Here is a 26,039-nt window from a genome sequence, read left to right on the forward strand (position 1 = left end):
CTATAGGTGAAGACCAAATTTGAAAATATCTAAGGAACCTGAAGATGCAAAAGTCCATGGCACCTAATGAAATGCATCCATGTGTCCTGAGAGATCTAACAAAAGGAGTGGCTAAGCCAGTAGCCATCACATGAATCCGATGCAAAGGCCAATGAGTGGATAAGGAATTGGCTAAATGGTTACACGTGAAGAGCTGAGGTCAATGGCTTCATTTCCAAGTGGAAAACAGATAAGTGGCCTCCCTCAGGGGTTGGTCTTGGTACCAGCTTTTTTTAACATCTTTGTTTATGACATGAAGATATCGAGTGCACCTTTAGCAAGTTTGCCGACAGCATCCAGTTGTGTGGTGCAGTTGACACTATGAAAGGAAGGGATGTCATCCAGAGGGACCTTGACAGGTTTGGGAAGTGGGCCTGTGAGAAACGCGTGACGTTCAACAAGGCCAAGTGTGAGATCCTGAACCTGGTTCAGGACAATCTCAACACCAACACACGCTGTGAGAAGAATGGATTGAGATGAGCCCTACAGAAAAAGACTTGTCTAAGTCTGTAGATGAAAAGCTCAATATGACTCAGCAATGAGCACTTGAAGCCCAGAAAGCCCTGGACTGCATCAAAGGAGGTGTGACCCGCAGGGCAAGGGAGATGATTCTCTCCCCTCCACTCTGTTCTCGTGAGACCACACTTGGAGTGGTCCATCCAGTTCTGGAGCTCTTAACAGAAGAAAAACTTGGACCTATTGGAACAAGTCCAGAGTAAAGCCACTAAATTGATCACAAAACTAGAGCACCTGTCCTATGGGGACAGGCTGAGCTGGGCTTCCTGAGCATGGAGAAGGCACCAAGGAGACCTTAAGGAAGCCTTCCCATATTTAAATGGGGCCCACAACATGGTTGGAGAGTGACTTTTCATAAGGATATGAAGAGATAGGACAAGAGATAATGGCTTCATATTGAAAGAGAGTGATTTTGGAATAAATATTAGGAAGAATTTCTTAGTATGAAAGTGATGAGGTACTAGAACAGATTGCCCAGAGAAGCTGTGGTTGCCTCACCCACAAAATTATTCAGCACTAGGCTAGATGGGTCTTTGAGCAACCTCATCTAGTAGAGGGGGTCTCTGCTGATGGCAGGGGGATTGGAACAAGATCATCTTCAAGTTACCTCAAAACAAATCATTCTATGATCCTATGAAAACTGGGGTTTCACATTCAAATTTGAAGTGATCTTTTACAATTATGTTTTTATTTTCCATATATGGATAAGGATTAGAAAAAAACTCCTTTTTAATTATAATTTTAAAAATTATAACATAGAACATATTATTGGTTTTGTTAGTTTACGTTGTAGTAGAAAAAAAATAAAAAACCATACATGCTTTTAAATTATAATTTTTCTTTCTTCTTCACTACTGAATGGTGAACACGTAAACGTTTTATTTACATTTCAGCTGGAAATATATATATCTGGGATTATATTGTGTGGCTAAAAAAATACATTGACATTATTACATGAACTTTGACAGATCTCCAATAATTGACTTGAATGCTGAATAGAGATATTGAAATATTGTATACATGACAAATATTTTCTTCAGTAGCTGGGGGGAGAGAGAAAGAGAGTGCAATCCTTTATGTTTTTTAGGGTGTAGTATGAATAGAACCAAATGAATTCTCCATGAATACATTCATATTATACTGTAAAATGCAATCATATGACAAGTGTCTAGGAAAAAGTGCTTGGAAGAAAATCATCAACAGATAGACTTTTGAAATAGGTAGAATACATAGCATATTTTACCACTAACAAAATTGCTATAATTAGAAAGTAAAATTCATGATTTGGTATGCATAACATTAAATCTGTATCGATACACAGAAAAGGTTTTTTTCATGTAAACTTTAAAAAAATATTATTTTATGCATCATACAATATAATGAAATATGTGTTACTGCAAAAGCAATCAGCTTAGACAGCTCATTAATCTTTCTCATACAAATATTGTGATCCCTCTATCTTTCCTCAACTATTCTTGTGTGTATGATTTAAAGCTCAAAGAAATGATAACTAGTTTCCATGACAGCTTGAGATACAATGTGTTCTGCAATATGATGAACAATTAAATTCTGATTTAATTTCCTTTATTATTTTATGGTAACATAACATTAACAAAATAAATATGCTCTGATTGTGCTGTGTGGGAGAAGCAGTTTCCTGCCTTAGCACTACATTCACATATTTTCTGGAACTTACCAGATTTCCACTAGTCTAAATAATTAGTATTGACACAGTATTCTTACACAGAGCTTAAAATTGTATCTCCACAGCCCTCATTTTATAATCATATCCAAACCAACTCTCTTGGCAACATCTTGTGCAAGAAGTGCAGCTGCAGTTCTCCTCCCAGGGTATGTTAAGAGACTTTTAAATTGGCTCCAGTATTTGAGTCTGCTTGCTCAGAATTTACTAGTTTGAATATTTCCAAGTGGCCCTACTATGCTAAATGCTCTGAAGGAAATATTTCCATTACTTGCAGTAGACTAAAGTCTGGTCTAAAGTCTGAACATCGTGTAGCAGTAAATTGCATACAAATGATACAAACTGTCTGCAAACTCATATTTTAGTTTGTTCTTAATATATTAAACTCTAACATGTTTGTTAAGATCAAGTCCCTTGTTTGATTCAGAAGGCTGGGATGATGATCTGAAGTTGTCAGTATTTATTGCAGAGATGTTTCTGAGCTTTTGGGGGACATTCCCTTTGGAGATACTCAAATTTTTGTCTTTAGATATAATACACAGAATGTGTCATCATCTGCAGATGTGCTGAGATTTTGCTCTCCCTGTTCTGGAAATAAAATGAGTTGAAAATTTGTTAGCATAAAGGCATAGACAACTAGTATAAAAACTGCATCCTAAATAGAAAAAAAATGTGTCTAACAAAATGACATTTGTATGTTCCACATGCATAACTATATGTTGTGTGACTATCTTCCAGATTCTTTGATATTTCTATTTGTAGTTACCAATACACAGATAGTAAAACCCATTCATGACACGTTTTCATTTGAAAATGAAAAGTGTTCAGTACTTTATTTTCATTCTCCTCAGGAAAAGATATTGAAGTTATAAATGCTGTGAAATGGGTAACTTCCTTTCCTGTGAGATATAAAGGATTCATTTGTCTGCTGCATCAGGGACAATGTGAACTTCTTAAGTAAAACAGGTTTACAAGGTTTTCTCAGGTCAAGTGTTATAAAAACAGTCACTGAGCAGTAAAAACACTGGATGTCCCATCCTATAATCTTTTTAGCTGTAATTATGCTTAATTTCACTATTTTGTTCTGTGAAGAAAACTGTGAAAGTAATCAGTAGTTTTCAATATGTCGCAAAATTCAAGTGTTCTGTAAAGAAAGGTCAGAACATCTTTGCCCAAAGGAGTGTCTGCTCACTTGAGGTGTTGTTCAATTTGTATGTTAATATACAAAAACACTAGAGCTTTTCACACACTCTTTTCTCAGCTCACTTTCCTTTGGTAGTTTGGACTAAATAGCTGACCTATGCCACAGGAAGTATTGCAGGAAACAATGACATTTCAAGCTACATCTAGCTAGAATGTGGATGTCATAAGGGTTTTAAGGTTGTATATGGAGAGAACTTATACTCAGTACTTTAAATTTAATTAGTCAAACTTACTATATACTGCAATGAGGACAAATAGATATACTAAAATTTTGTTTATTTATTTTTTGGCCCACTGTGGTTCATTAAGCATCACCAATAGAGAATCAAAGTAAGGCCTAAGTGTCAAAGACAGAATTTTCAAAAGAACAGAATTTATACACAGAGGGACAGATACATAATTGAAATACGAAGTTACCACAAATCTACACAAATGAATACACTCTCTACAAAACAGAGTTTACAAGTGCTTAGGGTTAACTTTTTGTTTGTTTTTGAGAATTTCCTTACACAGTTTGAAGAAGAAATCACATTCTTAAACCTGAAGATCTCAGCTTTATCACATTTTAGGATATCTCATCTGACACAAGCACAACTCAAAAAACAGAGGCGATCTTTCCACAATTAACTGCTCTTTACTAAGAAGGGTATAAGAAACTTTTAAATTTAAATCATTTTCATGTTTAAATTGCAACAGCCCTCAAATCAGTGAATGTCTGGCATCCAAGGAGACATAGGCTCTGCCCCAAGCACACATTCCAAATAAGCAATTAAAATAAAACTGGCAGAGGCTTACTTGATCATAGTGATGTAATCTAGGAGAAAAAAAAAAAACAACAAAAAAACCCAAGCACATGCTCCCTTCCCAAAAACTCCACCAAAACTAAACAAGTTTGTCCAGACTCCTTGATGTTTTGATTCAGATTTTGAAATGATAGTCAATTTCAGTTGAAATATTATGTTAAAATAACAAATATGATTTCATATGCTCAACTAGATCTGAAACTGATAGATAATTTCTGATATAAATCTTTCAAGATACAGTATTAATTTGTCATTATTTCAGTATTATATGTGTATTTCAATCCTTGAGAAGAAGCCTATAAAATAACCAAAATTCTACAAATGCAATAAAACTATCATCACTATTTTAGTTCTAGCTTAAATATTAAGTTGGATTTGCTGGGATGTTATTTTAAAATGTAGAGAAACAGAAGCTGAGGTTTTTTTTCTAATAAAGAGAGGAAGAGCAATGAAATTTTTTTTTAATTCAACAGTTGTCCTAGTTGCACTTGCATAAATCATATTCTCAGAAAATCTGAATTCCATATGCAGGAAGAAATGCACAAAACTCAAAATCCATTAAGCATATGGTGATTAAATAATGAATTAGGTATGTCCGAAACTGAGAGAAAATACCAATTACATGTATTCCCTTGTTAAAATATCTTTTGAATCTAGTGATTCTTACATTGTTCTAGTAGTGCTGCTTCTGGTATATCCAACAAGAATTAAACCAGAATATTTTATAATATCAAGCCGTAACTCATTACAATTAAATTAGATCTTTACAAAACAACAGACAACCATAAGATCCACATACAGGTGTAGAAAAACAACTCTGAAGTATGCCACTTATTTTTTTAGCCATAACCTGAAAGTTTATCAGGACATCATTAGCAGCAAAAGAATGGAGATATTATTTTCATCATTGTTCTGTTTAGATGTTTTCTCTGTTTTTTGGAAAAAAAATAGCAAGCATGGAGTTAATCAACACAGTCAATAGCTACAAGTCTTTAAAAAGCAAAGGTCCTCTTCCCTTGAATCTCTAAGCACAGCTTCTGTAAATAAGAATAAATCAACAGCAATTACCAATAGTTTATTCCTTAGATTGTTGAAAAATACCATACAGAAATCTGTCATAAACTCCTGTTGATTAAAATGCCAATGAGAAACACATTGTGGGACAATATGTACCAATGTAGATTGTTGTTAATTGCCTTCTGTTGTAACCTCTTTCCACAGCAGGTCAAATTGTGGTCTCACTTATGTCACTGTAACCTCAGTGGAATTAATGATTTGCATGGGCATTAGAAAAAAGATTTGAGCTTTGAATAGTCAGAGATGTTGTAGTTTGATGTGTATGAATGAGCTCTGTCTTATCATGCATATGATATACTTTTCAATCTTTATTCTAATTAAAAAAAAAAGAAGGAACCCTAAAGATGTACAGTATCAGCATTTTCTTTTTCAGAATTTTGAGGGAATAGTGTAGTACATTTTCTCTACAAGCCAATTTGCTTGAGATTCTAGAGCAAACCTTTTAAAACAAAGCAAGCCAATGTGGACACTTGGAGTGCCATAGGAATGGAGGGAACCAAGCAATAAGAAGGAAATCTAAATGGAAAAAATATATTTGGTTCAGTGGCTTGTTGCCACTGAACATGTAAGGACCTTTAAATTTTAGGAATCATGCAGCCTTTTACCTTGTTTACAGCTCCCTTCATCATGTATAGTTAGAGAATTCTTGAATTGATAGTAATGGAAGATGAATTTTTAAAGATGACAGATTTTTAAGGGAACAGGTAAGACAGCAATCTGCATTTCTTAAATTGCATTTTCTGCTTGATTATCTACCTTTCTATGTGAGATATGATCTTTCTCAAACTACTGTCATATTCTCATATTCTCACACAATCTTTTTGCTCTTGTCCAGTCTTTCTGTCTGGCTAAAGAGCACAAATTCTATGTAAGTAAATCAGATTTCAGAAAAGAAAAAAAAAAAAAAGCTTTTACTCTTTTTCATCTTTTTCGTTGTCTGTGACTTGGTCTTACAAAATATATTACATATAAGAAAAAAAAGAAATGCGTAAATTGTTAGAACAAATCTGGAATGCATATGCAGTTTAGAAAAGAGGAATTGTTTGTCCTGTCTGTGAGATCATGCCTGCAGAAGTTAAAATTTAAGAAAAGGTGACATGAAGTTTGTGTTTCATAATTATAGTCTCAGTCCTTAATATTTTTTTTCCTTAGGTGTAGCTTTCAAATTCTCTCTTTTTTTTTTTTTTTTTTTTTTTTTTTTAACTTTTTGCACAAGCACAGAAAAAAATCCACTTCTATTCCATAACTCCTAGTATATCTGCCTTTGTAGATATTTCTAGCTGCTTCTGTAAGCTTGGAATGCCTTCCAGAAAACTAACATCAAGATGGATGGTAGAGAGAACAAGTATTTTTATTAATACTCATTACTATATTCTGAGGTTTTTAATGAATTAATTAATGGACGGGTAACATCAGATGCTGAGATCAAACTATGAAACAAAAAAGCTGCTGAACAAGCAGAAAACACAGAAGAGTTGGACTACTGCTGTTATTAGTTGTACAGGTAAAAAAAAGAAATTGACATTGCTTCCAGGCAAATGCAATAAAGCTGAACACAAGATTGTAGGGGAATGCTATCAAATACGTATTCATTCCTTAGGCACAATGGAAATACACAATAATTTGCTGATATGAATAGTCATAACCCCGAGTAGTTTACCAGAATTGCAGCAATTCAAATTAATTGGCTCTCTTCAGAAGTTCCTAAAAGTCACTGCTATAATGATAATATTTTCCAAGGCTGCTGAACTAACTGGATGCATAAATGCTGGATTGTACAAGAACAAAACAAAGGAGGGTCCAGCATTGCACAAAATCATTTGTAGACTAACAGGCACAGAAAGGTAAATTGAAGCTGAGAGGAGTATTTCAAAATCCATAATGCTTTGAGTCACAGGTGTTGGATTATGAGTTTGGTTCTGAAGCATGAAACACCACAGAAGCTACAGAAACACAGACTATCTTAAAAAAGTATCCACTTTTTGTAATCATTATCTTTTTATGATAAATGCTCTGTCTGTTCAAAGGTGGATTCACAGGTTCTCAAGAAAACTAATTACTGATGTGAATAGTAGTGCCTTCACTGTGAAAAAATCCACGTAGCAGGTGTTGATGGAGATAAAAAAAAGTATGTGTCTAGCCACTTCCACACTGAAAGCAAAGTGATAAAACTGCGTCCAACTGATATTTGTTTTTGTAAAAAACTTACAAATTTTGATAGAAAAATATTTTAAAATTGACAATAGCTGATAATGTTCTGCAATTTTAGGTCATCTGTTTTCCTATTTTTGCATGGAATAGAGTTAATTTTCTTCCATGTAGCTGGTACAGAGCTGTATTTTTGATTTAGTGTGAGAATAATGTTGATAACATAATGATATTATGGGTTTTGCTCATTAGTGCTTGCTCTAAATCAGGACTTTTCAGACTCCTATGCTTTGGCAGCAAGCAGGTGCACAAGAAGCCAGGAGGGAGCATGGCCAGAATAGCTGACCCAAACTGGCCAAGATATTCCATACGATAGAATGTCATGCGCTGTATATAAACTGAGGGGACATGGCTTGGATCTGCCAATCCCTGCTCAGGAGTGGCCTGGGCACAGGCCAGCAGGTATTGAGCAATTGTATCCTCCATCACCTTTTCTTGGGTGTTTCTCTTCTCTCTTTTTCATTACAATTTATGATTATTATATTTTACCTTGTTTTAATTATAAAATTGTTCCTATCTCAACCCACGGGTTTTGCCTTTTTTTAATTCTCCTCCCCATCCCATGTGGGAGGGGAGAATGAGTGGATTGCTGAGCGGTGCTGAGCTGCCAACTGGGTTTAAGCCATGACAGCTGTACAGTTTAGGAGCAGTTCTCCTGGGCTCCTGAGGCAGAATGAGCAAAACCATAAGCCATCAAACTACCAGTATTGAAAAACACCTCAACATTACATTGTCATACTGGGCTCACATTATTTACTGTGGGATAATAACACAGAGTGTGTAAAGATGCGCCAGAGACTGGTTTCATTATCATTTGAGCAACGTCAAGGTTAATGTCATTGGATGTTCAAGAACTATGTTGCTATAAACTCTGCCTGGAGCTTCTGGGCAGCAGTGCTTTTCCTACACAGCTCAGCTGCTGTTCAAACAGCAGGAGTGGAAGAGGCATCTATGCAGTTAACACAGAAAGAAAACAGGCTCTATAGAGCCACTAATGCTTTACCTTCATGTTAAGGTAGCTTAAACTGATAGCTCTTCCTACTGCTATTAAAATATAACCTGGAGGAGAGAAAACAATCTAGAAAAATACAAGTAACTTCCATTAGATATGTGGTTTAATTAGGGAAACCAAACCAAACACAACATATAGTTATTGGCAATTTACTTTGTAACAGCTTTGGGATGGAAACTAGTCATTTGACCCTGCATAGCAGTGTGTTTTTCCTGTAATCAGAAAAATATCAGAAATCATACTATAATTTAAAGAATTTGGAGGTAAAGCAGTGTGTGTGTTTGTGTCTGGGGGGGTAGCTTTAAATCACACCACTACTGAACCAGTATAGGAAGTAGCATTTGGGATGCTGGTATTCCATGTCTTTCTGAAATACACTCACTTAGGAAATCGCATAAGCCATAAATAACCTTGTTGAGACAGATCCTTGAGAGGATGGGCTCATCCACATTCACACCATTTCCACTACAAAACAAACAGCCCCTAGACACCCCACCTCCCTCTGAGGTCTTAAGAAAATCCCTTTGTAGCTAAGTAATTTATTGCAAAAGCTATAGTCTACAAGGTTTTTCTGCACAGTCTTGCTGATACACAGAAGACTGCCACATATGAATTACAACAAACGTTACACATATATTTTCACATCTGAGCAATAACCAAGAGGTGTTTTTACACTTTCAATGATGGAAAGGCATAGATAAATATTAAACTGGATGTCTGACAGCTGGTATTAAAATCAAGCCCACTGCTGTCCCACAAAACTGACAGAGTCATTCAGCTTCAGCTCTTAGCTTATTTCTGATTATTCATGTTTTTCTAAGAACATTGAGTTCCCATGAATTTTATATTTCTTCTTTGTCATGGTAAAGGAAATCTTTTCCTGAACTTTTACTAACATATTTTTTCCCAGCATAATAGAAATAAACATACAAAAAGTTAAAGACATTCATTAGCCTTCCAAAAGCAGACAGAAGAAAAATTACCCCATTTTCTGTTTCTCTCACAGAATAATGACAGCAAGGAGATGCTCAAAATGCACATATGGTAGAGAAGGTAGAGACTTAGTCTGTGTGCTTAAATACACCCTATAAAAATTAAATAATGTGATTTATAGTTTATTATCTAAATAGATATTTGCAATCATCCGAGACTTCAACATAACCACACACCCTGGAGTTTCTCTTCCAGAGTGGTTATTCTTTTTTTTACAGGCTTTAAAATTCTAGTAAGATTAAGTTCAACCCCATGGAAAAAACCCTAGCAAGTACATATGATCCGGTGTTGCAGCTAGATCTTCTAGTGCTGAGCTTCACTGCTGCACTGGCATTGTCTTGCTTTGCACTCCACACTTACTCAGTAGTCACTGCCTTCAGTTTTGCTATCTCTCAGAGGTAGTCTCTTAGTCTCTTGTCCTTGCATCTTGGCTGAAGTTGAACTCTGGAGTACAGTCTTTTTATTCATTGACATTGTTGTTCTGCTGTTAAAAAAAAAAAAAAAAAAAAAAGTACAAGCTGAGGGTTCAATTACAGAGGGCAGTTGCATTGCCCTGGGGGGTGGAGAAACCTACAAACTGTGAATCAGAGTTACAATATGCCTCTTATTTCTCTTCTCCTATAAAATCATTGATGTATCCCCCTACACCACCCCTATATTTAATTATATACTAAGGCATGTATAATTAATTAATTATACATGCTCTGATACAGCTGCACAGGCTGTAACACTGGGAGGGGAAAAACTGAGCCTACCACCTGTGCAGGAGGGGAAATAATAGCTCTATTGAGGCTGTCTTTGACTTGTTGTACTGTTCCTAGATTATAACTTTAAAAAAGGAGAACGAAAAGGGAAAATGTTAGAAAGTAAGCACTTTGTCCAGGAGTTTGTTTTATTTTACTGGGCTTCCAATCAAACTTTTGGTTTGAAAATCATGTGTAGATGTAAAATTAGTTTGTCTAGCAGGATATACATTTTCTCTCGAGGGATGTCTGACAATCTGTTAACACAGTGTATAATGGAGAGGGTAGGGGGCAGATCACAGGCCAGATTGTTAGCTAGTATAAAAGAGGTGTTAATGCCATTGACTTTAATAGGGCTACGTCAATATCCACCAGCTTAAGATTCTCTGTATCACAGCCCACAGGCCACTTGCGGCTTGCAAAGCCTTTGTATTCAGTCCACAAAGGGACTTTTTAATTGTGGCTATACTTGACAGAATCATAAAAATGTACTATTATCAGTTTACTCAGTGATTCTCTAGCATTCCTAAGGATTAACCTCTCTCCTTGGAAGCATACAGAGTTGTGAGAAAACCTTCTCAGCTAAATCCAAGCTCAATTCAGAAGCGACCATTGGAAACTTTCATTAAACCATTTATATTGTGATAACTCATTTTGAACACATGCTGTCCCAATTTATTAGCAGGGAAATTTAACTCTGAAGATTCCACCTTTGAGTATATTAAGAAAATATGTTGATTTTTTTAAAGTAACTTTTTATATTTAATGTATCACCTTATAAGACAAAAAAGTAACACAATTAATGTAAACTTTATAATGCTAGTCTCAGACTGATGTCTTACCTGTTAAGTGTTCCAGCATGAACAACACTTTCAGGATTCCTATTTTTTATTCTAATTAATTAAAGTTAACTAAAATATAGTAAATATTCAACATGCAATTTTTACTGTGGAATGGAAGTTCCTACTTATGAAAAAAAAAGGTGGCCTTGCTCTCCAGAAGTCAGTAGGAAAATAAACCTGAATGTCTTCATGCAACTAAAATTGCACTGACTTCTCTAGAGTTTGAATATGTGCCATGTTTGCTTATTCTTCCTAAAGAATAGCATTCACAATATTAAGGACTTAAAAGACAGAGTAAGGCTCTCCCAAGTTCCCTGCACCAATTTTTCCTACCCTCCAGATCATGCCTGATAATATAAAAATAAAGAATGATCACTGTATATTAAGTAGCTGTGGGGATTTTGTGGCTAAAAGCCTTTAATGCTCCAAGCTCCATTTTATAGTCGGCCCCAAACTCCTTCACCAAGCAATAAAAACCTTTTTCTTCTCCAAATAAAAGCTATATCTGCATATGTGAAGACTAGAGAACAGCTGGGTCACAGAGAAATTATCAAATATTGTGCAAGTTGACAATATCAAAACTGTTTATATTGGAATAAATTTTCCCCAAGAGATGGGTGCACTTTGGCTGTCAATGAAATGATCCCCAGATACCCATGACTCCCATTGCTGTTGATATATTAAATATGTACCAAATTGTATATATAGAACACACACATGTCAAATGTTGACGTCAGTGAGGAACAGATAATCCTCTAAAGGCAGAATGAGTCAAGTAATTTTGTTGAACTATCTTGAAGTAGCACAGACTTCTTGGCCAGTATGTCATTAGAAAAGGGATGGCAAAGAATTACTGTTATTAACAACAGTGTTATCCTAATGTATGAGGTTTAAAACATAAGGGAAGTTTATCACACGACTGCTAGAGTCCTGCAATTATGTTTTCATCAAAACTTTTTTTTTTTTTTTTTTAATATACAATATTAACCAAATTTACTCTAGAGACTAGGGTCAATTTTAATTTATCTTCATTTTTTGTCACTAGGGTGCTGATGTCTAATATACCACAGAATTAATTTTTTGGTTTTTTTGTAAAATAAGTGGGTATTGTAAATAATTAATATACATAGCTGTATGTGTTTGAGAAAATTTCCTCAGTGCTCAAATCCAGAGTGAAAATTTGACAAGATAATCTAAATTTTCTTTCTATCAGTCTTTCTTTGTACATACACATATTGGTATCAGTTGAGCTCACTTAAGACGATGGTAAATAAAATATGCATGCTTTTAAAAATACTTTAGTCTTCAAATAAATAATGAAAAAAACCTAGAAATATGTCTGTAAACAACATTAAAATAAAATTTCTTCTAATCTTGCTACTTCATACAAACTTTTTTCTTCTTCCCCCAGATTTATGCTCTAATTTCTTCCTGTTCTAGCAGCAGAAAACATTAGCTACTTTACAATTTCAAGAAGAAACTAAACATCAAATAAACTAAAGAAACATTTGTACATTATAGTACATAAAAATTTGTGCCAAAATTTAGAACTTTACCTTTCCACTTTACACTTTGACCATAAGAAAATAAATATGTGCATGCTATAAAACAGTAGCAACTTAAACAAAAGCCCAGAATTTATGTTCATGTTTTGCTCCAGACCACATTCAAAACTCTCTTACCTCTACAGGCAGTCAAAGACAAAAAAATGAAACTCAAATCTAGTTAAAAACTCAAATAAACTCACTCAGAATTTTGAGCGGAGCCAAACAATTCCTATCACCTAAGAATTGATGCAAACAACTTATTCCACTTGTCATGTCAGAAAAACTTTTTCAAAGGAAAATAAAGCACTCTCCCATTTTAGTATTTCCTATTTTATCAAACTAGGTAAAAAAAGGTATTGAACATAGTAGCTATTGAACTGTATACTTCTTTCTGCAATTAAAGTACTACTAACAGTATTGAAGACTGTTTCAACCTATATAGAAAGTGTAACACAGACCAGAGATGATCTCTGGTATTCTTAGTTGAGGTCCATCTATTGAAGTCTTATATTGCATAGGAGAGTATTTGTAAAGCAAGAAGTAGTAGGCTGTAAAAGCTGATATGACTTTACAAAATTTACAACACAAAAAGCATTCAAAAAAACCGTTGGTGTCAAAACCTTTTTTCCCTTTTGTGGTAAAAACATTCCTAACCAGATTAGTTTCTTAGCTGTATCTGGTTTTCATCATATCTCAAATGTTGCAATGGAGCGAAGATTCTAAGCACAAATACTAGGCCAATTATTTATACAGCCATACTTGTGCAATAGAACATGCGTAATTCTCATTTTTCAAAATGAGAATTTTTTGAGAGGCTTTCTATCTCAGTCCAGAAATCCTCAGTTCAGTTTCCTTCTTTCAGCTTTTGAGCAATTTGTAGTTTACTGGGTGACTGGATGTGAGCAGAAAGACCATTCCAGAACCCAACACACTGCAAAATGACCTCTTCTTGTTATTTGTACCCTTTAAACTACTCTGTTCACTTAGTCTTTTACGAAACACTACTTAGATATTAAAAAAAAAAAAAAAATCTTTTTTTAAAATCTTGCTTTCCTTTTGAGCAAGCAGCATTGTTTATGCGGATTTTTTTTGCCAGAGCCCCTGATATTCCTCTCTGTTTTTTTGTGACTTGTGCTTTCTTTCCCTTAATCTGCCTCAACAGCAAATTTACACTCTCTGAGACAAATAATGCCTTGATTTAATGTTAACTACCCGATTAAATACAACACATTCTGCTATTCATAAATGTTTTCAAGAGAGCCACTAGCAGGTTATAGGCTCTACTGATCACTCTTTATAGAATTTTTTTACTGCAAACAATAAACACATGCCTAGAAGGAAAAACAGCAATATTCTCAATATTCTGCTTTTCTTCTATTTTAACCCTTTGTATGTTTAGATGCCTAAAACATCTGATATTGATCTTTCAAGGAAGGTCAGAAGGTGATAACCAGTGGTACATCTGTCTATGTAAACACCTCAAAACCTTATTTTTTGGGTCCTACAATTTCTTTTCAGCCATTATTCCTACATTCTGAAATTCTCAAATAAGCCTTTTCTTACACAAAGATTGTGGTGGAGTTATGTGTGGGAGTGTGTCCTCTCTGTAAATTAAATTGTTCCCTTGTCCATGGAATGGCATCAAGAGCAAAAAATTCTTTTAAATTTTTCTTTAGTTTTCTCACTGTCAACTTCTGATAAATTAAAATTCTGTTCAATAGCAACAGAGCTTTGTAAGGGCATGTAGATACAGAAGTGGGATATCCAAACAGGAAGCACCAAAATTAAAACTCATTTAAATAGATGGCTCCAGTTTAAATCTATTAAAATAGATTTAAATAATTTAAACTCTATTTAAATTTAAATAGATATGTCCAGTTGTCTGTGTTTTCTCCTCCCATTAATCACTTTGAAGATGAGGTCATGCTGAGAACTTGTGAGAGAGCTGAGGCCCTGCCTAAAAATTAGGGAAAGTGATGATAAGTCAGTTCAGCATAAATAAAATAAAAATAAAAAAAATTTAAAAAAAAAACAAACACCAACAAACAAACAAACAAAAAAACCAACTGGGGTTCAGAGATGCATTAAACTTCATCATTTATGAACCTTACATATGTTTCTGATGGAGACAAATAGGAAAAAAATAAAAAAAGGATAAGATAACCTTGTTGTTGCAAAATTTCCTGCCTGCTTATACAGATCTCTGGTTTTGGTTAACTTACAAAACTGACTCTGAAATTGCCTGAACACAGCACAGACTGCTGGAGTCGAGGCAGTCACCAGGTTCTATGTATCAGAAATTCCACACTTAAGCCGTGCTGTCAATTAGACAGGTCCCACTGTAACGGTGTGTCTCCTGTCAAACATTTCTGAATAGGCCCTTGTTCCATTTGATACTATCCTGAGGAAGCTTTATCACAGTTGTGATGCATGGTAACCTGATAAGACTTTATTTCGCACCCTTCTATCACTATTTAACCTTAACATGCATCTGAAGTCTACCATTAAAATAGCAGGGTTTTTCTTTGGTTGTTTTTTTTGGTTTGGGTTTTCTGTTTTTTTGGTGTTTTTTTTGGTGATGGAGTGCTCAGTGGTTAAAGCAGATTAGCTAAGGGTTTTCATTACAAAATAGAATTTGTATCCCACAGTCTTGCTAAATCCTTGGTAACAGGAGTTGCATCATCTAAAAGGCTAGCTGTTCATACCTGATAAGGTTTCTAAGAGCATAAAAATCTCTAAACAAACCAATTCTGTGAGAGAGGCATTTATAAGGTGTCAGCATTATTTTTAGATAATGCTTTAGTTGAGATATCTATATGTTTCTTAGGACACTAAGAAAATACCTTATTATAATAATGCTTGAGAAATTCAGATCAGCTGTTTTATGTAGGAAACAAAAAAATTTAACATTTCAGGTTAGTATATTTAAATCTAAACCCAAACCCCCTTAACATTTAACAGAGTATGTATAGCTAAAAATATCAGAAAGCTTTTTAGTTGGTTCATAAAATGTTGAGAAAAATTATTCAATCTATTTAAAAGTTATTAATCTGTCAGTCAACAGTGCAGGATCAAAGGTAAAAAGAGTTAAGAAGATGCTTCAGAGTCATCAGATTCTTTTACCTTTTTCCATCAAAAGTACAAAATAACATTCAAGAAATTAAGTGATTAATTAAATGCATGCTTATATTACTTAAGTAACTTCTTATATATATATAATATATATTTCTGATGTACATATCTCTTTATTTAGTCAGTATTTTGGAGGCAGGGTTGTTTTTAAAGCTTTCCACTGCTCCAGGTATGTTCTGTACTGATTGCTGCATCTACAGCCAGGTTATGTCTCCCGGATATCACATGCAGTGACAAGTAACTTATCCCAAACACTAGTTATCTTTCACTATCTCCAGTAAACTTCTGTTGCAACCTCACCATTAAAAATATAATACTCAAACCTTTATTTAAACTAAAATAGATGGGTTTGTGTTTTTAGCGAAAATGCGTTAAGGAGATCTATTCAAGAAAATTAAAAAGAATGTCAGAATCTAGGAACTATCTATGGAGTTCAGAATGGCTTTTCAAATTATAGTGCTAAAATAAAGAAAAGGAGAGAGAGAGAGAGAGAGAGAGAGAGAGAGTATATGCTTTATACTGTAAATAAATAACACTTGTATGCATGCACCAACGTGTATATTTGTAGGTGCATTTCTGTAAGAGCTCTACAGGAAATTAATCATTAATTTTATCATAAATATTGTTGTCATAATTTTATTTTGTATCTTATGAAGAGTTAAAATGTTTTAATCAGTGGTCCTTTAAATAAAAGATTTGAACCACAATTTTCAAGACTTAAAATTTTAAGTCATTTTTCAAGAATAAAAAAAAAAAAAAAAATAAAAAAAATCAAAATTAGCAAACTGTAGATTGTGATCTAAATCATAACAGGAAAAGAGTAATTTTCAGTATCCATGATGTAAGTGGTTACTAATATATCCATGCAGCTGGGAGAAAGGATATTAAAAAGGATCTTAAATAAACTACATTTCTCTGACAGTAACTTGGTTGTGATTCATAGTCATAACAGCAATTATTTTCTGATCTCAACAGGCTAAGGAAGTAGGGAGTGCCATTTCTTCTGTTTGGATTGTGGAGGATGGCAGTAAACTCTCTAAAAATTGCAATTCCGCTTATACTCTTGTGTGCCCTAAACTACCATTTATAAATAGAGTTAAATGGTAACAATGCCACGTCATGGTGTATTTTTGTGATTTCATCTGTTTGGGGTCTCCTCCCACGCACTGTCACTCATCAGATACACCACAGCATCTTCACTCTTGTATTTTTGGCAAAAATAAGTGGAGCAACTGTTGAGTTGATTGCAAGATCTCTCTCACCAGGTAATAAACTTCACCTAGGGATATCTTGAAACTGGAGAAGGATCACAAAAATCTGTTCAAGTTTTCTTCATTTAAAATATCCTATACTATTTTACCAAATGTATCAAATTTTGGAATCAATGTCAGTAATTAATAGAACAGACACATTTTTTAACAGCACACAAGCAGATGTATGATTTATACTGGATCAATTAAGAAGAGAATAAACAGCAGGTATTTTTCTTTGAAAATTGTTTATTTCCATGGAGTGGGGGAGAAGCGAAACAATGCAACATTTTTCTTTTAAAAAATTATTTACTAGTAGTAAGTCTTTAAAGATCTCATTGAAAATCCTAGTTAGTAGTTTATGTGTTTTCCAAAATGTGCAGTCTGAAACAATATATATTAAATGTTGAGGATGTTTTATTTTCCTCTGTACTTCAGGTCTAGTGTCTAAATATGGTGCGTAAAGCATACATGAGTTGGAAAATAAAAATAATCATGTTCATTAATAATCAATGACCTTCATAGTTAGTGACAAGGAGTTTCTTTGTCTGCATGGGCAAATTTTGAATTGTATCATCAGAATTAAGAAATAGCCTCTTTTTGTTGATTTATGGGATTTTTTCCCATAATAGATTATGTAAGTGAATAGAGCAAATCCTGTTGGTTTTATTTGTATGACATATGCTATATATATGTGTCTGCCTCACCAGAAAATAAGCACCAGAGTATTTGTCCTCTTTTATACACTGGCGAAAATGCTTTCAGTGAAAATTTACCTTCAGGACTACAAAACCCCCACACGTATGCAAAAGGTTATACGGAGCCTAAATTATAAATTAGAATTAACTGGGAGTTTGAAGCAAAATGTTTTCAATGCTAAAGTGATTTGCCTGTGACCACAAAGAGTGCCACCACACAGGTGAAATGTATTAATTTGTCTAACCAAGGTGATACATTTACCTACTTGAGTGATGTGTTTCTGTACAGCTGATTACTTTGGCACTCAGACAGAAACAGAATTAAATGAATCTCCATTATTGTAGACTGCATCATTTTTGTAGACTGTGTACAGTAAAACTCAGCAGTGCCTTTGTTGTTAAATTTCTGCCTACTGATGGCAGCAGTGTGGTTTTGACTTGGTTCACCGCTTTAAGAATGTCTGATTTAAAAATTTCTTGTGTGTGATTTGAATCTAATTACTGAAATCTTCAGAATAAATGTTTCTCACAAATTGATGTTTTAATATGCCACAAATCCTTCCATTAAGTTTTGTTAGACAGGAGAAAAAATATATATATTTATCATGACAGTGATTCTTTGATGTGGAATTGATTCTTCAGGCTCTGAAACTTCATTATAGTTATAAAAGAAAACATGCATTTTTCAACACTGTTTAATGAGTGAGTACAAGGATTTTTTTAGCTATCTGCTAAAGTATGATTGCTTTGATCTTTTAGCTGTAGTCCTTTGGAAATGACAGCTTGGAAAGAAACACAAGAAACCATTCAGGTTGAAAACCTATTGAGAAATACTAGGAATAAGGGTTTTTCTTTGGCTTTCAGGATATTATGTCACTTCATGGTAAGAAACCCAAAGCTGTGTCATTGCTTTATTGTAAAGTCAGACAGAGCTCCCTGTGGTCCAAAAAGTTAACTTATATCACTTTAGATGAAACTAAGTTTGTTTGACTTTTTCTCTGAATCCTGCCACGTTCTGAATGGAATGTGGGTGACTGTACTCCTATTAAATACTATAGCCAGTGTGATATATGTCCTTAAGTTAATTTGTGTTAAATGTTATAATATGTAATTCATTCTCTGTAAGATGTAAGTTTTATTTCTAATCGAGTATACAACGGGTTAACTGGGACTGAAACAGCATGAAGGGGGACACGAGGAATTCTTTTGCGAAAAGATTGCACGGGAGGGACATGAGAAAACTATGCCAAGAATTACACGAAAAGGGACACGAGAAAACTTCTGCTGGGAATCGTTAGAAGAAAACAAAAACTACGGAAAAGGGAGATGGAGAACCCGGAGAACCGAATGATTACATCAGATTGATATCTTATCCATCCCCGCCCGGCATTAACATCTCTACACCGTATCCAGACACAGCAATTAAGACATTGTTCTCCTGAGAAGATCCTTTCAACCCCACCAGAACCCGACCATGAATATCTAATGAGGCTGCCTCAGAAGGGGGAGTCTAGGAGTCCCAAGTTTCCCTCAGCGAACCAGTGTATAAAAATGGACCGCCTCAGACCGAAAATGTGAACTTGGGGGGTGATGTACTGATAGAGTATGTTACCGTGTTCACCCAGTGCCAAAACCCCGGGGTTTCACGCTGTCCTTTTAATTGTGCCTATCGGAGACTGTTAATTTGTCTCAAAATAAAATTCTAAATTTTGATTTATTGAATTTGATCTATCGTATTTATTACACCAGGATACATAAAACTGGTAGCCATAACTCGTAAGGCAGCAGAGACCACTGGAAAGGGACTTTCCCTCTTGAGTGACAGATTCAGCATTTGAGAACTGGACCAGCAGCTAAATCAAGGAAATACATCTTTGGTTGTTTTTGTGGGTTTGTGGGTTTTGTTTTGTTTTGTTTTGTTTCCTTATTTATCGTGAAACCCTATGCAATATCATATGGAATTTAATTGGAACAAAAATCTTCTGGGCAAGTATTTGAAAACCTTACTTTTTCCCTTACCCTTCTGCCCTAAGGATTACACACAGAAAAAATTTCACTTGTTTCAATGAAAATAGTCATGACTTAGTGCTGAACAATAGAAAGGCATTTTCAGCCTGAGCATTAATACATATGAAAAGCATTGATTGGCCTTTATATGCGTTCGGAAATCTTGGTCTCTTTTAGGAGAGCTTCTTGTTCATTGAAGGCATACAGCAGTACTTGCAGTTCAAAGACTACTCATTAACAGCTCTAGCCTAGCTGTCAGTAGCAACAGTAAGTTACAGGAAACCGAAACCAAAAAATCCATTGTAACAATGTTTAAAAGAGCTTTGGGTGAAATCACCCAGTAATTAAGTCTTAAATGCCGTAGATGCCTCAAAAACTCTTCATGGTTTTGTGATGAAAACACATCTGGGCAGGTCCTTGGGCTGTTGCTACTTCACTTATTTGTCATATATGGCAGATATTATTGCAATGTCTGCACAACTAAGGCTGTGCAAATCACCACTTTCTTTTAACTTTAGAATATAAGGATGAATTGACTTTTTGTTTTGTTTTGTTTTTTTTTTTCCTGTATGTCTTATGAAATTTAGGAAACTAAGAGATCAAATGGTTGGAGGAAAATGAAATGTTTTTTGATAAATAAATAATTGCAAGCAGCAAAGTAACAGTTGTTAAATGACTAAGTAACTTGTTTTCTGTCATCGTTATATATACTAAGTATTATTAATTTCAGATTCACTCAACATAATCATGGGATGTGGAGTTATTTGGTATGAGTATGAACAGCAGTTACTTACTTTAGAGGTTTTTAAAAAGATAACTATAAGCTGATATGCTGACATTAATTTATTTATTATAACATTTACTTAATGGCCAAAAAGTAAGAAGACTTTTACGTCTGATATTAATATAATTTATATTTACAGCTTTATATAAGGTAAAATATTAAGACAATTTACATCCACAAATAGCATATATATTTCTAACTACAGACTTCCATAATTTCATAAATTATGCCTCAAATATGTTAAAAATTCAAGGTCTTGCAGCTACTCCTGATTCTTTCACTCAGCCCTTAAAGAACTGAATTAGTCAATGAATATGTGTATTGGAGAGCTTGGTTACTCCTCCACATATTAAGTGACATGGTTGCCATCTGGATCTTTCACTTTCTTTTGGGAAAGGGTGACAGAGAAATTTCTTGACAATTTGAAAAACTTCAGTCTTTTATATTCAAAACCATTATTCCAGCCATACATTTCCTCCAGCCACCTCTACAACTAATTTTTGTTACTTTGAGGCTCATGAGCAGCACTGGATTTGGTTTTTTAGATATGGCAATTTTATTCATGTATTGGTAATCAAACTTCCCTGGAAAGAATTCTGAATATATTATTCTCATTTCTGTCTCTTGCTTGAGTTCAGCAAATATCTTTACCTAATACTGCAGTAAAAAATTATCAAAGGTCACATTCAGAGGTGATGGCTGATCACCGCCAGATCCTCTAAATCTATTAATAATCCTCTAACAGACCTTACACCTTCTGTACACACAGGGGAATGTGTGTACACACATCTAGGTCTGTGGAACAAATCTAGCAGTTCAGGCACATGCTAGCTTCCTTCAGGAAAAGTTCTATTATTATCTAATATTCCTAATCAGAGAGCTGGAACAAGAAACATTGGGAGTTTAAAAGAAATCCAAGTGTTACACGCAATTTCTTATCTTGATGATCTAAATATCTTGGACAAGAATCAGATCTCTGGAAGTGTTCCCTTTGTGTTGAGTATTCATTGAGGAAAACATGAATTAAAGGTTGAACAGGAGAGCAAACTTTGAAAATGAGAAGGAACTCACTATTACCACTTATAATTACCACAAATAATGAAATAGAAGCAGCTATTTCTTTCCCAAAAATATTTTTCCACAAAGAAAGTTTCCCTAGAGTAGAAAAACATACTTAGATATTCAGCTGGGAAAAAAAGAAAATAGATAAATTATAAACACTTTTTCCCCCTGTATTTTAGAATGAAGTACTAAACGTAAAATTCACATTTCAAATTTTTTTGATAGAATTTAATGGCATTTAATTAAAAACAAAGATAAATACACAGGAGATGAAAACTACTGGAATTTAAGGCAAACAATGTTTCTTTCGTCATTCTTTCATTCAACTGCTAAAAATATCCAACTTCAGGTAAAGTCAAAGAATTAATCAGAGTATGATTTTATTTTGTTAGTAATTTTTCCTGACCATTCTGTCTGTGTTGTGTTTCCGCATTTTTCTCTGGGGTAGTATGAAATCAATATTGTTAACACTGCATCCACAATATTGACAACAGTAACAAAATCTTTCTGTTCAACAGGATTTTTTAATTTTGCTTTTATTTTGAATAAGGCATGCATTATTTCAACTTCTCAGTAGAAGGAGAAGACTGTTGTTATTTTTAACATTTATTAGGAACAAAAAAGAAGGTTCACTGTTCATAAAGTAAGTCTAGAATAAAAAATGCAAAATTGCCTGTGGAAATTGTTCTAAATCTTTCACTATATTTATAATACAGAAGTCACCTATCTGATTGAAATTGGACTGATGAGGATATCAAGATAAATAATTGACTGCTCCTTCTTAACCAAAAATGAGGAAAGCGTTTAAAATATTTAAAACCTTACAATTGGTGGGGGTTTTTTGAGTATGGACAGTGTGAATATCACAAATATATGCGTTTTATAGAGCTATCACCTCTGGTATTATTGCCGGCTATATTTTAAGACTTATTTTTCGTGTGATGATGATGTTGCATTTTTATTCCCCGTATTCTCAGCTGAATCTTGATGTGATTTTTCTCAATGCAATTTTTTGGGCACCAGGGTCAAGATAGATTTTGAGGTGTCAGCATTATGAATTTAGAGTAATCCTATTGATGTAAAAGTTATGAAAATAAGGTTGACCTCTCAACCTCAGTGGAGGTTAAATATGAGCAAGTATATATGTACTGTAAAATACAAGGATATACACAACTAAATAATGGACACTTGTCTCTCAATACTGAAAAATTATTCTTGTAATACAAAAACTAAAGATTGTTTTGTTGTTGTTGTTGTTTTTCCCCTAATTGAAGATTTCCTGCCTTGCAACTGACCAAAGTCAAGGTATTCTCCATTTTTATACTAGGATAATAATTCAAACTTCCTTGATAGGTTTTGTGCTGCTTGGCCTAATAATTGCAGGTAATACTTAAATAATATATTTATGTTTCTATATTTGCATATAAATCTGTGGGTGTCAATACGTGGATAAGAGAGTGAGTTTATGTGACTGTGTATGTAAGCCTGATGGCTGAGATCCCAAACAGAAGCAAAGTCCCATAATTTCTCTATTACCTTTTGGAAGAGGAGACAATCCAGATCTTCCTGGACTGTGCTTTATTATTTTCTGATGGAGCTAGAGGGACACAAATGGAGAGAAAAATGGGGGGGAAGAAAAAAAAAAAAAAAAAAAAGAAAAAAAAACCAACAACAAAAAACCACCACAAAAACCAAAAAAATTTTCCTCGCATTTCTTAAGATTTAATTTCTGCTTAAAAGAGAGCAGCCTGTAGCGTAAAAATTTTTGTCTAGTTTTCTAAAAATTCATGAGGTGTTTAGGAACATTAAATTTCAGCAGCAACTTCCGGCATAGGGACATGAAAGGCAGAACTTGTAATAAGAAAATTTAGGAATATGTTAATAGTTTTCCCAATAATGTATGAGATAGCAAGAGCTGCTTTAACATTTTTCAAGGTTCTCCTGAATTTTTTTTCTAACTCTTAAACACAGCAACAAGCATGGTTGGCCAATCTGCTGCCATTTACTAGAGCACAGAAGAATGAGGACCACCATGAGCTGCAGTGGAAGGATTGCACAGATAAGAGGAGTAAAGAAAGGCATGAGGTGCAGCCTGTTGAAGACATATGCAATATGCCTGTGAGTGACATTGTGAGGCACAGAGTAAGTTCCAGCTAATGGGAACAAGTTAACAAGCCAGGAGCTGCTGATGCCACAAGGGCCAGCACTAGGGAATGGCTGTATCATGTGGCATTGCATGTGTGAGTACTGGGACATGCCATGACTCGCAGGATCTTTAGCAGGGTCAGACATTGTCTACAGGTGCAGCTCGAGGGAGAAACAGATGCCTGAGTTGGCTGATGAAAAATGGTGACTTAATGGATCAGATCAACTTAAACTGTGCTACACTACCCAGTGGAAGCTCTGATTGAGACTTACTAGAGAACAGAGACCCTGTGTTGTACCAAGGTGCAAAGCACTTTGCCTAAGGATCTCCTCTTCTGAGAAAAAAATAATAAATTCTTACTCTGACATTTAAAGAATGAGTTATTGTTCCCTCACTGATCTAACAACACAGATTTTTTTTTTTTTTTTTTTCTTTTTAATACAAATGTCATATTAGCCATTGGACTCACATTTGTGACTGAGGAAAATTTCTCACTGAGAAACAAAAAGTTGAATATAGAATGTGAGGCTTCTGACCAGCTTTTTCTTTTTTTTAAATTTGATGAAACCCTGGAATTTAATCATACTTCTCCCAGGGAAGCCCCATTGTAGTGTTGCAAACATTATATATATTAATATTATATATTTATATGTGCACACAAACTTTTTTTTTTTTAATACTTTTGGTTTACTTCCTATTGCATAAACATGTCATTGTTAAGTGTCTTATGTAGTACAATCCATGGCCTCTGGCACTTCCAGCCTTTTATGGGTGGTTTGTCTCTTTCTGCTCATCACTGTAAAAAAATAGTCCTTTGTAACTGAGTTTAAAAATCCATTGTTTTGGCAGATCATTCATTACATGTTTCCAGATCACTTACAAATCTTAAAGCAATTCCATATAAAGATGCATTTTTTACTCTGGTAAAAACATTTGCTAACATTTTGGTATCCTGTTCATCAATACATGAATGAAGGGGCACACTGCACCCTCAGCAGCTTTGCTGACTGGAAAGAGTGGCTGATACCGCGGAATGTGAGATACCAGTCAGTGAGATGGGAGCAGGCTGGAGAGATGGGCAGAGAGGAACACATTCTAGGAGAGGAACAAATTCCTCTGCACCTGGAGGGGAATAACTCCATGCACCATAACAGTCAGCACCGGGGGGCTGACTGCTTTGAAGGCTGATCTGTGGAGAAGGACCTGGGAGTCCTTGCAGACAGCAAGCTATCCATGAGCCAGCAGTGCCCTTATGGCCAAAATTGCCAATGGTATCCTGGGGTACACAAGGAATAGAATTGCCAGGAGGTTGAGGGAGGTGATCCTGTCCCTCTGCTCTTCTCTGATGGGGCTACATCTGGAGTGCCGTGTCCAGTTCTGGATTCCTCAATTCTAGGAAAAGAAGGAACTACTGGAGGGGCTCCAATGAAGGACTATGAAAATGATTAGGGGACAGGAGCATCTCTCTTACGAGAAAAAGCTGAGGAAACAGGACCTGTTTATCCTGAAGAGAGGATCATGTCAGTATTTAGAAATATCCTAAGGGAGGGTGTCAAGAGGATGTGCCCAGTGATATCCATCTTTCCACTGATTTCCAGTGATGGGACAAGTGGACACTGGCACAAACGGAAACACAGGAAGTTCAATCCAAATATGAAAAAAGGCTTCTTTACTTTGGGAGTTACAGAGTGCTGGAATAGACTACCCTGAGAGGTTTGGAGTCTACATCTCCGAAAATATTCAAGACCTGCCTGGGCACAAGTGCTGGACATATACTTTAGCAGAGGTGTTGGACTAGATCATCTCCAGAGTTCCCTTCCAACCCCAACTATTCTGTGATTCTGTGTATATGCTAACATATATTTCCTGTGATAACACATTCATATTCTTGGGTTTTACATTCATATTATACATGCATTGAGACCTAGTAAGGTGATAATTATGTAAAGTTGTCAGAAAAACATTTTTTAAAACAAGTGGGTCTTTGGTTTGGTTTGGCTTGGCTTGGTTTTCTAAAGAAGCAGGTTTTTCCTTGCATTTGTCTTTAAAGCATGTGACAGCATAGATCAGAATTTTCCTTCAGAAAGCCTTTGCTCAGTTCTCTTTAAGGAAATACCTTTCCCATAAACAGGAATCCAAATACATTCATTAGGCCGGTAAAAATTCCCTGTGGATTAGTAAACAGTGTTGGTACATCTGTAATGAGTGTTTTCTACTTCTGTGCTCAAGTTTTTTGTGAAATGTAAGCAAGAACAACAGGTTTTGGTCAATACTG

This window comes from Hirundo rustica, chromosome 2, assembly GCF_015227805.2.
Source record: "Hirundo rustica isolate bHirRus1 chromosome 2, bHirRus1.pri.v3, whole genome shotgun sequence".
Classification (NCBI taxonomy): domain Eukaryota; kingdom Metazoa; phylum Chordata; class Aves; order Passeriformes; family Hirundinidae; genus Hirundo; species Hirundo rustica.